The sequence below is a fragment of the Eptatretus burgeri genome, chromosome 2, assembly GCF_056783735.1.
Source record: "Eptatretus burgeri isolate ZD-2024b chromosome 2, Ebu_testis_v1, whole genome shotgun sequence".
NCBI classification, from domain to species: domain Eukaryota; kingdom Metazoa; phylum Chordata; class Myxini; order Myxiniformes; family Myxinidae; genus Eptatretus; species Eptatretus burgeri.
This window is the reverse complement of record NC_140962.1, coordinates 40,802,126-40,817,509: the sequence shown is the minus strand read 5'-3', so window position 1 is coordinate 40,817,509 and position 15,384 is coordinate 40,802,126. Positions and strand designations below refer to the sequence as shown.

Sequence of the window (15,384 nt, the reverse complement as noted above, 5' to 3'; positions counted from 1 at the left end):
ACCCTCAGCCTCCCCCGCATGGCATTTCACGGCCTGAACAAGTTAACAATTCTGAACTTGTGGGGGAACGAACTGCAGACTCTGGTCTCTGGAAACTAAAACGGTCAAGGATTTCCTTGTTTCCGTGAATCAAATGAAAAATCATAACTTAGTCCTGGAGGATAAAAGTCTTATTGACTTGAGCAATGCACTAAAATGTAATGTCATGTTTGTGTAAATATATAAATAAACTAAAAACTAAACTTCCTGATTTAAGTTGAAAGAGTCCATTATGTTTTGATTTACTACCCTCGTCAGAGAAGAGCTTATTGCATGCATTTGGTTATGTTTGCTTTTTGATTTGTGTTTTTTGGGTCGCCGAAATAGGTGACCCTTATTGTCAGTAATTCTATCTGTTTGTTTGGATGTTTTTTCGTTTGTCATCAGCATAATTGACAGTAAACGTGGGCCGATTTTGACCAGACTCAGGTGGTAGGTACATCTTATGACCTAGTGCTTTGGAAATTGTGATGGTTGCTGGGGACGCTTTGGTTCCCTCGCAACAACCAAAAAACTTTCAAAATCGGGACCGTTCACGCGAAATCAATTCCGAAAGCCATTATCCCACGTAGGGCTATGAAATTTGGCACAAATGATCTACAGGTGATGTTCTATCAAATATATTCCGGTTTTTTATCCCCCGCCGCGTGGCGGAAGGGGGATATTGTTGTCACCCAGGTCGTCCGGCTGTCCGTCCAGCTGTCCGTCCGTCCGGGCGTCAACATTTATAGCTACGAGTGCGATAACTCATAAACTGTTCGCCATATCGATTCGAAATTTGGGTCACACATGTGCCACCTGAAAAGGAAGAACCCCATTGATATTGGGCGTGGCCGGATCCAAGATGGCCAACAGGGCCATCTTGAAGAAAATGTTTTTTTTGTAATAAATGGAAAACCGCTTATCTGATTTCAGTTATTTTTGGTTACTACATTCCTCACCCCTGGGGAACATTTTCGAGATGATGACCAAATGGTGTCTTGTTTCCAATTCACCTCCCTCATTATCTGGAATATGTATGACCTTTTTCATTCAATGATGGGGGATTCTCCATATCTGATGGTATATTGTGATATATGGAATACTTTACCCGCAGCGCCCCCTACAATCAGGGTATGCTCGAAAATTGAAAGCCCCCTAGTGACCAGGTGAGTGCATCGATCGAATGAAACTTTGCTGGTTCATGGTACTCAATGAGTACGACAACTTTGCCTCAGGACATATTGACCGATTTCGCTTAGGTCAGGGGTCAAAGGTCAATTGGTGCAAAAATCGATAATATGCAAGAGCTGGAGGTGCCTTCGTGCCAAATGCTACTCCTCCTTGGGTTATGGTAGGATGGTCATGAAAATTCACACTAATCGTCTGGAATACATTGTGCACAAACGATCGAGCCGGATTTTCGATTTAGATCTTTGTTCACCCACAGCACCCCCTCGAACTTTGGGGATTTCTGATTTCAAACCGCATTTTCAGTACTTTTCATTCAAATGGATACCGAGTAATCAGTAGATGGAACTGGATGAGATTTGATATGCATAATCTTAAGGTGATTCCCTATCCGCTATATGACATCCATTTTGCTCTATATCTTATACAGGGTGCCCCACAGAAAACCAGGAAATTTGAGATTTATTTTGCCGTATTTTACCATATCAATAAACTAACATATAAATTTTCTAACCGTTTTTTAATTTTATTTCAGAATGCAGCAGTTATCAAATTTTCAACGTGAGTTGATTGTTTTACACTATATATAAGTTTGCTTTTGTTTTGTTTTAAATAAACTGTACCAAATTTCCTGGTTTTCTGTGGGGCACCCTGTAGTTTCCAAATGGCAACCCTCTCAACTTGGGTGTCCGAGGGCCATTGAGCATTCCTGCTGAAACTTCAAAGTACACTAGCTCCAAGACGATTGAACCGAATCGAATGAAACTTTACATGCTTATAGACCGTAATGAGTACTGCAACTTTGCTCATTTGCATAATGACCTATCTCGATTAGTTCAGGGGTCAATGGTCAATAAGTGCATTTTTCGGTCAAAATGTCTATTCAAGTCCCCCGACCGGCAAAACGGCTCAACCGATCCAAACAACTTTTTGCACGTGAATACTCCCCGATGAGTAGTACAAGTTTGCTCATTTGCATAATGATCTATCTCCACTAGGTCAGCGGTCAAAGTATCACAATACTAACAGTGCTGCTCGGCGACCCATCGCCGTCTACCGGCTTGTTTGTCTGTTTGTCCACACAGAACGTGAGTCTGTGTATTAGTTACATTAAACCCTTCAGAACCCGAAGACCCTTTAAGATCCCGAAGACCCTTTAACTTAGACCATTTACAACTCGTAGACCCCGAAAACCTCTGAGACCCTTTTAGAGGTTTTCGATCCCTTGGATCGTTAAACCTTCTAAGACCATTTGAGACCCCAAAGACCCTCCCCAGTCTGAAGACTCTTTAAGACACCTGCGAGCCCAATTCCCTTCAGACCCCGAAAATCCCTACAACCCCTTGGACCCCGAAGACCTTTTAGATCTCTGTTCTTCATTGCACAGCCCACGATCCACTGGCAGCCCCTGGTGGTCCAAAGTGCGGCCCCTGACCTGCAGCTAATAATACATAAATGTGAAAACAGCCCATCGTAATCTGCCTTAAATGCTATCAAATTGACGCAATGGTTTCAAATGAGTGTTCCAATGCGAAACATAAAAGTAACATCTACGTCAGGATATGGTTGCAGTCGACAACCAATTACGCTTGCAGTCCAGTTAACCATAACGAAGAAGAGTATGTGGGGCAAGGCCTAATAGCAGCCTTTACGGAGTCTTGCAGGTGGTGTGATGGCTCTCACACTGATGTCTTATCGTCAAAAGTGGCCCCCCTCTAAAAAAAATAGTGAAGATCACTGCTTTAGACCTTTTGACCTTTAAACCTTTCAGACCTTGTAATATATTGTCGACCCCTTTGACCTTTTGATCCTTTTTAAACGTTTTAAGACCCTTTTGACCCCTTCAGGCAAATCTGACCCTTTCGACCTTAAATTACACCTTTTATGCCCATTTGACCTTTTAAGATCCTTCAGATACTTTCGACTATTTTGACCGATTTCGACCTTTCAATCTTTACACCTTTCGACCTTCAGACCATTTAACCTTTCCAACTTTTCAGACCTTTGACTTTTACACATTTACAACGAGACCATTTAAACCTTTCATTTGCAATCAACGACCTTTCATTTTGTATATCCTTCCTTTGATATGCCACACAAAATACACCACACAAACAAGTTCTGGTGAGGGTCTGCAATCTCTGAATGCTCTTTCTTGTTGTAAGTGATGTTTTATTTGCCCCCATTGGACTTGGTTTGAAACAGGGGCTTATGGATTTGGTCTCGATTTTCATGTCGGTGCGTGCGTGCGTGTGCGTGCGTCTGCAACCATATCTCAGACATGTGTGGACCGATTTTATTTGTACTTGGCAAAAAGACAACACATGATAGTATACATTTGCACATCTTTTTTTTTGAGATCAGATCCAAGATGTCAGACTGGTGGCCATTTTAGTTGTAAAAAACCTGATATTGAACATGTACTCAACCATTTCTCAGACATGCATTTATTGATATTGTTTACACTTGGCACACAGATAAAGAATGATGGCTGACATACGCACATCATTTTTTTTTGAGATCAGATCCAAGATGGCAGACTGGCAGCTATTTTGTTACTTAAACATGTCCCCAACCATTTATCTGACATGCATTGTCCGATTTTGTTCAAACTTGGCACATGCACAGTACACAATGACATACATTTGTAGTTAACTTTATTTTGCGATATGATCAAAGATAAACGACTGGTAGACTGGCGGCAATTTTAGTTGAAAAATACCCGAGGTTGAACACGTCGTCAACCATTTATCAGACATGCATTTCCCGAGGTTGTTCAAACTCGAGAAACTGAGAATGAATGATGGCTTACATGTTAACGCCTTTTTTGTTTTTGATATCAGATCTAATATCGCCAAATGGCGGCCATTTTAGTTGTTAAAAAACAACAACCTGGTGTCGAACACGTCCTCAACCATTTCTCAGACATGCATTTACCGATCTTGTTCAAACTTGACACACAGCTAATGAATGATGGCTTGCATATGCATGCCTTTGTTTTTTTTCGAGATCAGATATAAGATGGCTGACTGGCGGTAATTTTAGTTGTAAAAAAACCCGATGTTGAATGTCCTCAACCACTTCTCAGCTACGCATTTACCAATGTTGTTCAAACATGGCACACAGATAAAGAATGATGGCTTGCATATTCCATGATATCATTTTTTTTTTGAGATCAGATCCAAGATGGCCGACTGGTCGCCATTTTATAAGTTAAATGTGTCCCTAACCATTTCTCAGACATGCATGGTCCAATTTTGTTCAACTTTGGCAGAAGCACAGTACATGATGGCGTACAATTGCCTCTCACTTTATTTGGCGATCTGATGAAAGATGGCCGACTGGTAGACTGGCGGCCATTTTAGTTGTACATAAATATGGGCTAGCCCTTTAGCTCCAAACAGCAAAATTACTAAAACAACGTGGCGATGACATTTCTGTCTTTTTACATGTCTTTTTAAAGGAGAAACAAGGCTTGTAGTTGAGTGAAATAAAGAACTGATGATTGGAATACACAAATAGGTTATTGCACCAATGATGAGAAAATTTGAAGCAAAATCACAGTGAAAATCAGCATTTTAATATTAAAAAAACCCAGATAAATAAACAAGATAGGAAAGTGACATTCAAAGTAGTAAGATAACTGCATATATGGTGGAAATGAAGGGAAAATGCTCTTCCGGATGATGAAAGATGATGTACAATGGTGTTGATGAACCAGCATTTTTGGGATTGTCGGGAATTGTCGGGAAGGCAGGAGGATCAGCCTCTTTCAATGATATCCCCATCTGGACTACTCCAAGGAGCCACTTGTAAGATGGATGTGGGGGAAGTTTATGGAAACTTTCACGACATTTCAAAGTTGGCTTCTAAAGCCATTCTCCAATTTGGCATCCTCCATCATACAAAGTCCTTCATTGGCACACTTGAACTCCAATACACATTCAAGGCTTTTATCCACATTTTATGGAATATGGCTCTCTCCTCCACACAGGCAGGTTGGCTCACCTGCCTCACTCCTTGCACACTTGATGCTGTGGAAATTAAAGCCTTCAAGATCTGAGGAATCTTCCATGACGGAGCTGAGTCGATGGGTCTCTCAATTTCTCATCACAGACAGGTCGGTGGTCTCTATGTCTTCTACCACCTCCCTTCTGTCCTAGCACCCTTTGTTCTTTCCATGCTCTGTCATCCCCCCTCCCAGGTTTCTGCAGCAAGCACATAGTTCACCATCAACCTCCTTCCAGTGAAACTAGCAAAATACAGAATTACTGCTTACTTCCACTCATTTATTTCTATTTCTTTCCGTCTGTAGAATGAAGTTCGACATTCTCTTTAATCTCATTCTTCCCTCCAGATATTAAAGACAGCCATTTACCACCATCTCACATCACCCCCCATCCAAACCATGATATCTTCTCCCACCAGCAACCCCCCCTGCCCCTCCCCCCCCCACAATCCACCCCAAGACCACCTGCTTTCAAATTTCCAGTTTCTTCTTCCTGTGTGATAGTTTACATCTGTATCCATATTTTCCACCCTGTGCATCCTTCCCGAGCCATCTTTCCTCCACACATCCCTTACTCATCCAATTTTCCCTCTGTTATGTCATTAAACCCTGCTGTTGGTGTTTCCCCGCCCACTTTCGACTGTTCATTTTGTTATGTTGCGTGCTGATCCATTCAGTGATGAGCCTTGACTTTGCATACAAAGCTCTTCCATGAGCCTTGACTTTGCATACAAAAAAAAAATCAACTAAAATGAGACTATATAAATTCGTGAGGAATGAAAATGCACGATTGAGAGATAAAGAGAGACGTTAACAGGTTAGATTCAAACGCAGGCTGAAGGCATGTTTGAATCTAACCAGTTTGCACAGCTTAAGGCCCGGTCACACCTTGACGTTTTAGCCAACGTATGCCGATTTTTGAATTTTTTTTCTAAAACGCTGACACACGTTGAATACGTTATGGGTAAGTTTTGATAACATTGAGAGCACGCTGAAAAACACTGCCATACGTCGTTGTACGTTGGCTTTAAACGTTGTACTTTTCGGTTGTCCTCAAATTTTTTCATGCTTGAAATTTCACGACGTATGCCGGCGTATGACTCACACGTTCCGCTACACTGGCCACAAGTTGTATGCACGGTCTGCGATCGTTGACAGACGTCAACACATGCTACTTGTAAGTTAATCATAAGTTGAGACACGCCGAGGTAATGTTTAGCGTACCCGAAACTTATTTCTAACCTATGATTAACGTGTTGTTGGCACGTTACGCGATCGTTGCTACACATCGACAGACGTTACTTTTAAGTTACTCATAGGCTGAAAGACGTCGGTATAATGGATCGTCCTTGCGTCAGCGTCCACGGCCACGGCCAGGACACTTATTTGCAGCATTCTTCAAACTTTTCTTCGGCATGACGAGGATGTTCACACTTCGATGTCTAGCTTGGCTATGATTCCAATTGTCCATCGGCAGCGTCTATTTAAAATAGTCCAGTTTGAGCGTTTTAACACGTTCAGAAGAAACGCTTCAAATTTCCAAACCCCAGCGTCAAAAAACAAAGGCGAGTGACAGCAATTTAAATCGTTCATTTTAAACAATGAAAATAGTTGAGTTGTACCGTTTAAAAGTCGTTGAGTGTAAAAAAAATCCAATTGTTGAGCGCAAGCGTCTACTTTCAATAGTGGGGTTTGAGCGATTTAGCAAGTTCAATAGAAACTATTAAAATTTCCGAGCGCCAGCGTCAAAAAACAAAGGCGAGTGACAGCAATTTAAATCGTTCATTGTAAACAATGAAAATAGCTGAGTGGTACCGTTTAAAAGTCGTTGAGTGTAAAAAAAAATCCAATTGTTGAGCGCAAGCGTCTACTTTCAATCGTGGAGATGCAGCCATTTAAATCGTTGAGTGGCAGCCTATGAATAGCAAACCCTACGTCACCGGCAAAGATAAACTGCCGCACGATATGGATAAGTTAGGCTATCGTTGGGCATAGTTTGTGAACGCCGGCTTCACGATAATTATTCGTTGGTATATCGTATCTTTTAGTAATCAAAGCGCTCTCTGCACATTATTAGTTCATTGTGCATTTGTCCAACCCATTATGAATAGACCTAAATCGTAAAAACAAGCTATAGCTCATTGTTGAAAAAGCCCCATAAAAAAATTAGCCGCGAAGAACTTCGAACAATGGTGAAAAGATGTCTCCTACCCGTGGACACGCGGACGCAAGGACGATCCATCATAACCCACACCCTCCCCCTCACACTCACCTACTACTGCCAACATGAACAAACTACTACTAATACTAATAGTAAGACTGATACTGATACTGTTACTGCTGACATGGACATCGACTCAAAAAGGACTCGAAAACACTGTTGGGTTCCCCTTTCATGAGCAGCATTTTTATATACCAATTCCCAAAACCGCTGGGAACACGTCTTTATATGGCAGTTGTAAGCTAGAAACACGTTAATTTTTTTTATTTTTTGTCGACCGGAAGACGTCATTGGAATACGTCTACATACGTCGATGTGTGTTGGGACTACGTAAAGAATTGGTTCAAAGCACGTCAAACATAAGTTAGAAATAAGTTGATACATTTTAATACGTTGCCATCGCTGGCTAAAACGTCAAGGTGTGACCGGGCCTTTAAGCACATATTTACTTCTTAATGTTTTACACTTTTATGAAACTGTAGCTATTAAAGTTAGGTTTACAGATGTAATAAAATATTACAGTTTGTTTGATTGGATTTGAAACAAGTTTAACAGTTAACCAATCAGCCGTTTGTCACCCTCAGCCTCCCCCGCATGGCATTTCACGGCCTGAACAAGTTAACAAATCTCGACTTGCAGTGGAACAAACTGCAGACTCTCTGGTCTCTGGAAACTAAAACAGTCACGGATTTCCTCATGTAAGTAAATCAAATGAAAATTAATAACATTCCTCTGGGATAAAAGTCTTATTTACTTGAGTAATAAATCCATACTGTTCAGGTAAAAAGGTCACTTGTTCAGGCATTTGTTTAAAAATATAAATAAACTCAAAAACATTTCTTTTATTTCAGTTTAAATTGAGTTGGTTACGTTTTGATCTATTTTAAGTCATGTTTTCCTTTTTTTAAGGAGTCACAAGGCTTGTCGGAGAGTGAAATCAAGAACTTATGATTGGAATGCACAAATAGGTTCTTGTAGCAATAATGACAGAAAATGAGAAACAAAATCATAGCGAGGCAAAAACAAACCCAAAATGACAAAAGAAAGAGAAACAAGAGGGCACAAAACACAAGAAAATATTATTGAGGATTATGACAATCGAAGCAGAATGATCGAAACGTATTTGGTGGAGATGAAGTGAAAATGCTCCATCAGATGAAAGATGAGGTACAATGATGATGATGATCAACCAGCACTTTTGGGATGACCAGGAATTGTGAGGAAGGCAAGAGGATAGGCCTCTTTCAATGATATTCCCATAAGGGCTACTTCAATCGAGGGTGGGGAATAAGGGGTGGGAGGGAGAGGGTTGAAAAAACAGGAATGAGAGATAAAGACAGAAGTTAACAAGTCACACATGTGGAAGTAGCACAGATGCAACAGTGCAACACCTCCATGCCTCATCATTTTCAACATTTTCTATCGTGCTGTTCACTTCACCATTTCACACTTAACTTTTTCACTAACTTATGTCCTCATTATGTTTTCACCCCTTTCTGTTTGTTTGTTCATTTGTCTGTTTGTGTGCAGGATATCTCAAAATATGTATGTGCCAGGGAAGTTGATAGGTGGAGTAATTTGCCAGAGAAATAGTGTGAAGTGGAAGGGCACTTGGTAGTCATGCCTGATCCACAAGAACATATCGGGCCCAATCAATACATTTTTGAAATATCATGCTATACAACAGTACTATATCAAGCCTGGTGTTGGCGCAGTGGTTAGGGCAGCGGCTTGGGATCCCAGTGTCCTGAGTTCAAGCCCCGTTGGCTGCTAAATTAACACCAGGGGGTTAACTCAGCCTGTCATCCTTCCGAGGTCGGCGAAATGAGTACCAGAAAAAACTGGGCCGGTGTATACCCCGGTTAAGATAGGTGTACCATGTCCCTGTGTCGTAAGAGGCGACCAGGGTTGCGTCAGGAAGGGCATCCGGCCATAAAACATTGCCTCAAGAAAAAGCCTAACCCCTGCACAGCAGGGAAAAATGGCTGTAAAAACGGTCACACAACAGTACTATATCGTTTTTGGCCCTATCTCTCAATGGTGTAATCGATCTATATACTTGCTCCCTTTTTATTTCTCTTTAAGATGCAGGGGGATACAAAGCCATTTCTGTTTCAACGGATTCAAAGACGATCACCTCGAATCATGAACTATTATCATCAATTTCTCTTTAAGATGCAGGGGGATACAAAGCCATTTCTGTTTCAACGGATTTAAAGACGATCACCTCGAATCATGAACTATTATCATCATTGACATTTGAAATGTTAAAACACGAGGTTCTTAATATGATGTATTTTTGTAAATCTTACTAACCTGAATAATTTGAACAAAAATTGTGGGAAACTTTTTGCATCTTTTGTTGAGGAGGAAATCTGCTTGTTAATCAGGGTTTTTTGAGTTAATAGATGGCGACATTATTACTTGAACATCATGGAATACAATCAGCTGAAAAGATTGCCTGATGGATTGTTTGACAAGTTAACTCAACTGGAAACCTTGTACTTACGTGACAACCAGCTGTGAAGTGTTCCTGTTGAAACCAACAAGCACATAATAATCAATGAATATACAGGCAGAACGAGGAAAATTTTTTTTCTGTCCAAAGTACTAGCAACTCTTCATCCTTGATAGAGAGTCAAAAAGAGCATTTGCTTTGTCGGCCATTGTGTCTTCCTCGGCACCTGGATAGTGGCTGAAACCCCAATCCAGTCCATGCTCCTCCTGATGACTCCAACTTCGCTCTTTACTTCTTCAGATTCCTTCCTGGTCTTCCATTTCATTACCTACATGTCACACAACCGCTTCACCATAAACATTTTTGTACTCTTCGATGAATTAAATATTTCTAATCTGATCACAATAGGGCAATCTTTTGTTGTGCTAAAAACATGAAAAGTTGCATTTATTTTTACCAAAAGTTGCACAAAAAAATTGCGCTGAAAAGTAACTTAAAATTTATGCCCAGAGACCACTGCAACGACCAATTTTCAGTTAGAAATTTATTTATTAAATTCTCAAAGCCAGCAAGTCGGCAATGATACATTTTCATGAATTCAGCAATGATATGACATTTTACAAGGTTTATAAAGTCAGCATTAAATCAAGTCACTAAAATTCATGGTTTACTGCTGTGATTGTAATATACAGAAATGTATTTCTCAACGTTTTGGGCGAGAAATTATGGTCCTTCGCGAGTCGTTTTTTTCCCATCAAAAAGAGTGTTCAACACTCACCGAAGTAATTTGACACTTTTGCAACTTCACGTACAATCTTGGTTGAATGTCATTGCGTGCCAGATCCACGATCTGCTTTATGTCCTTGTTCTGCTCCAAACGCCTCTCAAAATAAGACGCTATCCCACATGGATCACTGCTGAAGCTGAGCGATTTCACATCGTTGAAAGCATCAGAGATCGTATACATAGAACTTTCGAATTTACTGTAGTAACTAGCTCAATCAGGCACTTGTCGTCACGATCGATACTGAGCAAGTCCTTCGCCAGGCGTTCTGATGCTATCGCTTCTTTCGCTCTGGTAACAAACAAACCATCACCTTGAAATTCCCCAACGATTCTCTTGACTTCTGGAAAATTGTCAGCACAGTGGAAAGCCGCATTTAACCAGCTTGCACAGCAGGTTACGATGGGTTGAGGTGGGTATCCAACTGCGGCAAATTCCTCCTTCCTGTTTTTGTTCTTGCCGACAGCACTCTTGACCCCGGCAATTATATTATCGATGTCAGAGAAGTGGGCTCGAACCTTTTTGGCGCAGTTATGAAGTAGATGCGCAGTACACATGACATGGAATAGTCGTAGGTGGATTTGCTTGAAGAGGCGTCCAGCAGCGTCGCTCAAGAGTTGAACAAAATTTGACCGTTCAGACTGTAGCGTTTTGATGGCATCATCCACTGCCGGTATTACTGTCTGTGAGTTGACTGAGGCTGGAAGCTGCTTGCAGTGAAGCAGGAAAGTCTTTTCTGGTGATTCTGCATTGCCCACGAGTGTGTTAATGTACTTTGCGCCTGCCACCTCTGCTTCATCGATGACGGTAAATATGTTCTTTCCCTTGAGCAAGTTCTGGATCCACAATGTTTCTTTCTCTGCCATTGCCATCTGCTGCTAACCCTAACTTGCGATTGGCAACTGGACTCCAAAGGTCCATTGTAGCCCATGAATTGCAATAATGACTGCACCTCTGCATTATTGAGTTTGTGGAGAGGTATATCTGCTGAAAGAAAGCTCGTAACTATCCGATCAACAAATTCTTCTCTCTTGCTCACTTTCTCAGCAAGCAGCAATGTCTGTCGAGGTTCTTTTTCAGCATCCTTGGCTCTCCTGTGTTTTGTACTGTTGCAAAGGTTCAGGACACTGGACCGTCATTCGTGGCACATGACTCATGGTACAACAACGAACATAGCTTGCTCGTGGTACAACATAGCTTGCAGAACAAACTGTTCCCAGAAGTTACTATGAACTCGGTTGGAAATTCTGCTGCATCGGCTCATACTTTTGCAATAGAAAAAGCAGCTTCTTTGGACATAATTGGCAAGTAAAGCTGACATCCTTATAATAAAGATTAAACTCGATATTTAAGGAAAAGGAGGTAAGATATAACAACTTGATAGCAAGCAGGAACAACACAGCAACACATGACATGAAGTCAGTTCATTCAATGCATCGGTGATACTCGATCAAAATGTTGTTTTTATCACCAATTCATGCAGGTACGACGCCACAGGGCCGAGCATTTAGCAGATTTAGCCACTCAAGTGTGATTAATGCCGGAAGTTGCGCTTATAATGGAAAAGTTGCAAAGTTGTACTCACGAGGAAAACTTGCAAAAAAGTTGTGCTTATAACTCCCTCCCATTGCATCCTGGGGCAAAAAGAAAGCGATATCTTTGTGTTTTGCGACATGGGAATGCCGTGAAAAAAAGTTGCATAAAATTGCTCTACAGTGAGAAGAGTTCTCCCTCTATTTTGTCCTTCAACTCCACTGTTGGCCTCCCCCCGCGCCCTGCCCTCACTACTGCTCGTTTTGTCCTGTTGCGTGCTGATCCATTTTGTGTTACAGCTCTTCCACGAGCCTTGACTAGATACAAAAAAGTCATAGGTTGGCAACCATTTCCTTCCTAAAAGTCCCTGTAACGTCCATCTTGTATATCCCATGTTTCCCACCCCATCCCTCTCCCTTCCACAGATCTCCTAATGTCTCGGTTCCCCACTGTTTTGTCCTTCCCACTCCCTCCCCTCTTGTCTCATGCCCCCCCCCCCCCTTGCTGTGCGTTGTGTGTTATCTCTCATACGAGCCTCGACAAGGTATACAAAAAAAAAGAGTTGGTTGTGATCTTCAGCAATAATTAAATGTGGGCAAAAGTATAAAACCACAACACGAGAACTCTCTCATATATTTTCCCCAAAACTGTCTCTTCTCTTACACTACAGCTTGTCTCTCCCTGCAGGTGTGTTTGATCATCTTGTAAATCTCGACAGATTGCAGCTGGACTCTAACCAGCTTCAGTCTCTCCCACCTTACCAGAAACAAACTAACATCGCCAACATGCTTGGATATCATGTTCCAAATCAGTTTTCCTTTTCCAGTACAAGGAAGAGTACCCATCCCAAGTGACGGGAAAAGCTTGCAAAAGTATCCTTCCCAAGTGACGGTAAACATTTTAGTTCATCGATCTATTTAATATTTTCTGGACTTTATAAAAAGGTCAGTTGTGTTTCACTCTTGGTTTCGGTTAGAATCAAAAGCTCTGAGCTATTTGTCCCACCCACCGCAAAATGGTGGCGAAACAGAGGGCGGCTGAGATTGCATTTGTCTCAAAAGAGGGCAAAATATCTTGGTTGCGAAATAAGATTTGGCATCAATATTACTCATGCCTGTTCCCCCATCATTTCAAAAGTGAATGTTGAACTTTTAATTGCAGTGTGGGAGACAGACGAACGCACAAACAGACACCGCAGTTCACAATATATAACAGATGACTTCCCTTCCAAGGAACTTCAACACAGAAAGAGACTGTTCGGCCAATTAAGCCTGTACAATGGTTGCCAACCTTGGACTTATTTGTATACAGTCAAGGCTCGTGGAAGAGCTATAACACAAAATGGATCAGCACGCAACAGGACAGAACGAGCAGCAGTGAGGGCAGGGGGGGGGAGCAACAGTGGAGTTGAAGGACAATATAGAGGGAGAATTGGACAAACAATGGGGTAGGGAGGAATGGGGTGGACAGGATGGATACAGAAGGAACCTCCTTCCTCCCCCCCCCATCCTCCCTACCCCCTCCTCCTCTCCCCTCCTCTTCCTCACTCCTCTCCTCCTCCCTTCCCTCCTTCCCCTTCTCCCCTATCTCCTCCATACCCCACTCTCTCTCTCTTCCCCACTCATGTGCTGGTGGTGTTTGTATGCCGGTGTGATTGTGTGGTGTGGAGATGATGCAGGTTATGTTCATCAAGTGGATGAATATACCTTTTCCATTTTATTGCATAGTCACATTCCGATCGTATGTACTCTTTCAATGTACTCACGTTCTAATAGTACATATTTTATTGAAAAAAAAAACGTTCTTAATAACATGTACATTAGAGACGTACTTACATTATCAATAGAACGTCCTTTATGGACGTACAGTAGTGAGTATTCACATTCTTAACAAACGTACTTTATCGACGTACTCTTCTTCCTATTCCTCTTTTTCTTCTTCATTCGTCAGCTCCAAGGCCAAACTCAGAGGACATTGATCCTCAGCTTACAGCCCCGTATATCCTCCTTCTTTAACATGTTGATGTAATTGAGAGATCATCAGCCCCGCTTCGGGCTTCAGCCTTCCATGTTTCGGTGTCCAGACTAAAAGAATGGAAACTTTCTTCATTTCGTACATCCTTATTCAACACTCGCATTCTAATCGCACGTACCTTAAATACGTGCTCACATCTTAATGATTAATAAAGTACATTGTGCATTACAATACAAATTGAACAGACGTTTGTGTGGTCTATTTTGTAAATCTCCAACACTGTTTTGTGTGGTTGTGGTTGTTTTGTGTGGTGTGAATACGATGCATTCACGACAGAAGGTTATGTTCATACAACAAACAAACAAACAAACCTTCTCAGTTTTGTATATATATATATATATATATATATATATATATATATATATATATATATATATATATATATATATATATATATATATATATATATATATATATATATACACACACACACACACACACGTTGCAATAGTATGTATTTTATAGACATAGTCACATTGTAATATCACCGGGCGTAATGGTGTGCGCCTGTAATCCGGCTACTCGGAGGCTTGGGTTGGAGGATCGCTTGAGGACGGGAGCTCTGCACTGGGCAGGGTGTGGAGCAGCCCGGAATCATGGCGAAACCCAAATCCTGATCCCTGTGTCGTAAGAGGCGACCAGGGTTGCGTCAGGAAGGGCATCCGGCGTAAAACCTGTGCCAAATCACTATGCGGATCATACGGATGATCCGCTGTGGCGACCCCTGACGGGAGCAGCCGAAAGAAGAAGAAGAAGAAGTCACATTGTAATATCAGGTATGTTGGAAACACACCCACATTCTTAATACACGTACTTTATAGACGTGCTCACATTCTCACAGTACGTACTTTATAGTTGTACTCACATTCAAATTGTACATACTTTACAGATGTACTTGATTGAAAAAAAATAACGTGTAATACTGGCTACCACCAGCTGGTTGGTTATTGTGGCCTACGCCACCACATTATGTGCGGACAAACGGACAAACACAAACAAGCGGATCCAAATGCAACACCCTCTCCTCCGACGAGGATAAAAATAATAATTCACCCGAATATCAGTCCATGATGGCGGACTATATTCAAAAGATAGTGTGTATGGGATCTTCACTGAATATAAAAAAATGCGATGGG

At 41.5% G+C, this 15,384-nt stretch overlaps 1 protein-coding gene across 3 annotated transcripts in view; it reads left to right on the top strand.

The window, feature by feature from the left end:
• Nucleotides 1–15,384, top strand: part of LOC147031879 (uncharacterized) — a 163,393-nt gene that overhangs the window by 66,099 nt on the left and 81,910 nt on the right. The window contains exon 4 of one of the 3 annotated variants that reach the window (XM_085868525.1): nucleotides 8,024–8,137. The gene's annotated coding sequence lies outside the window, so the exon portion shown is untranslated. Of the gene's footprint in view, nucleotides 1–8,023; nucleotides 8,138–13,839; nucleotides 13,955–15,384 lie in introns of those variants that run through there. The other 2 variants (XM_085868531.1, XM_085868559.1) reach the window with 2 other exon arrangements.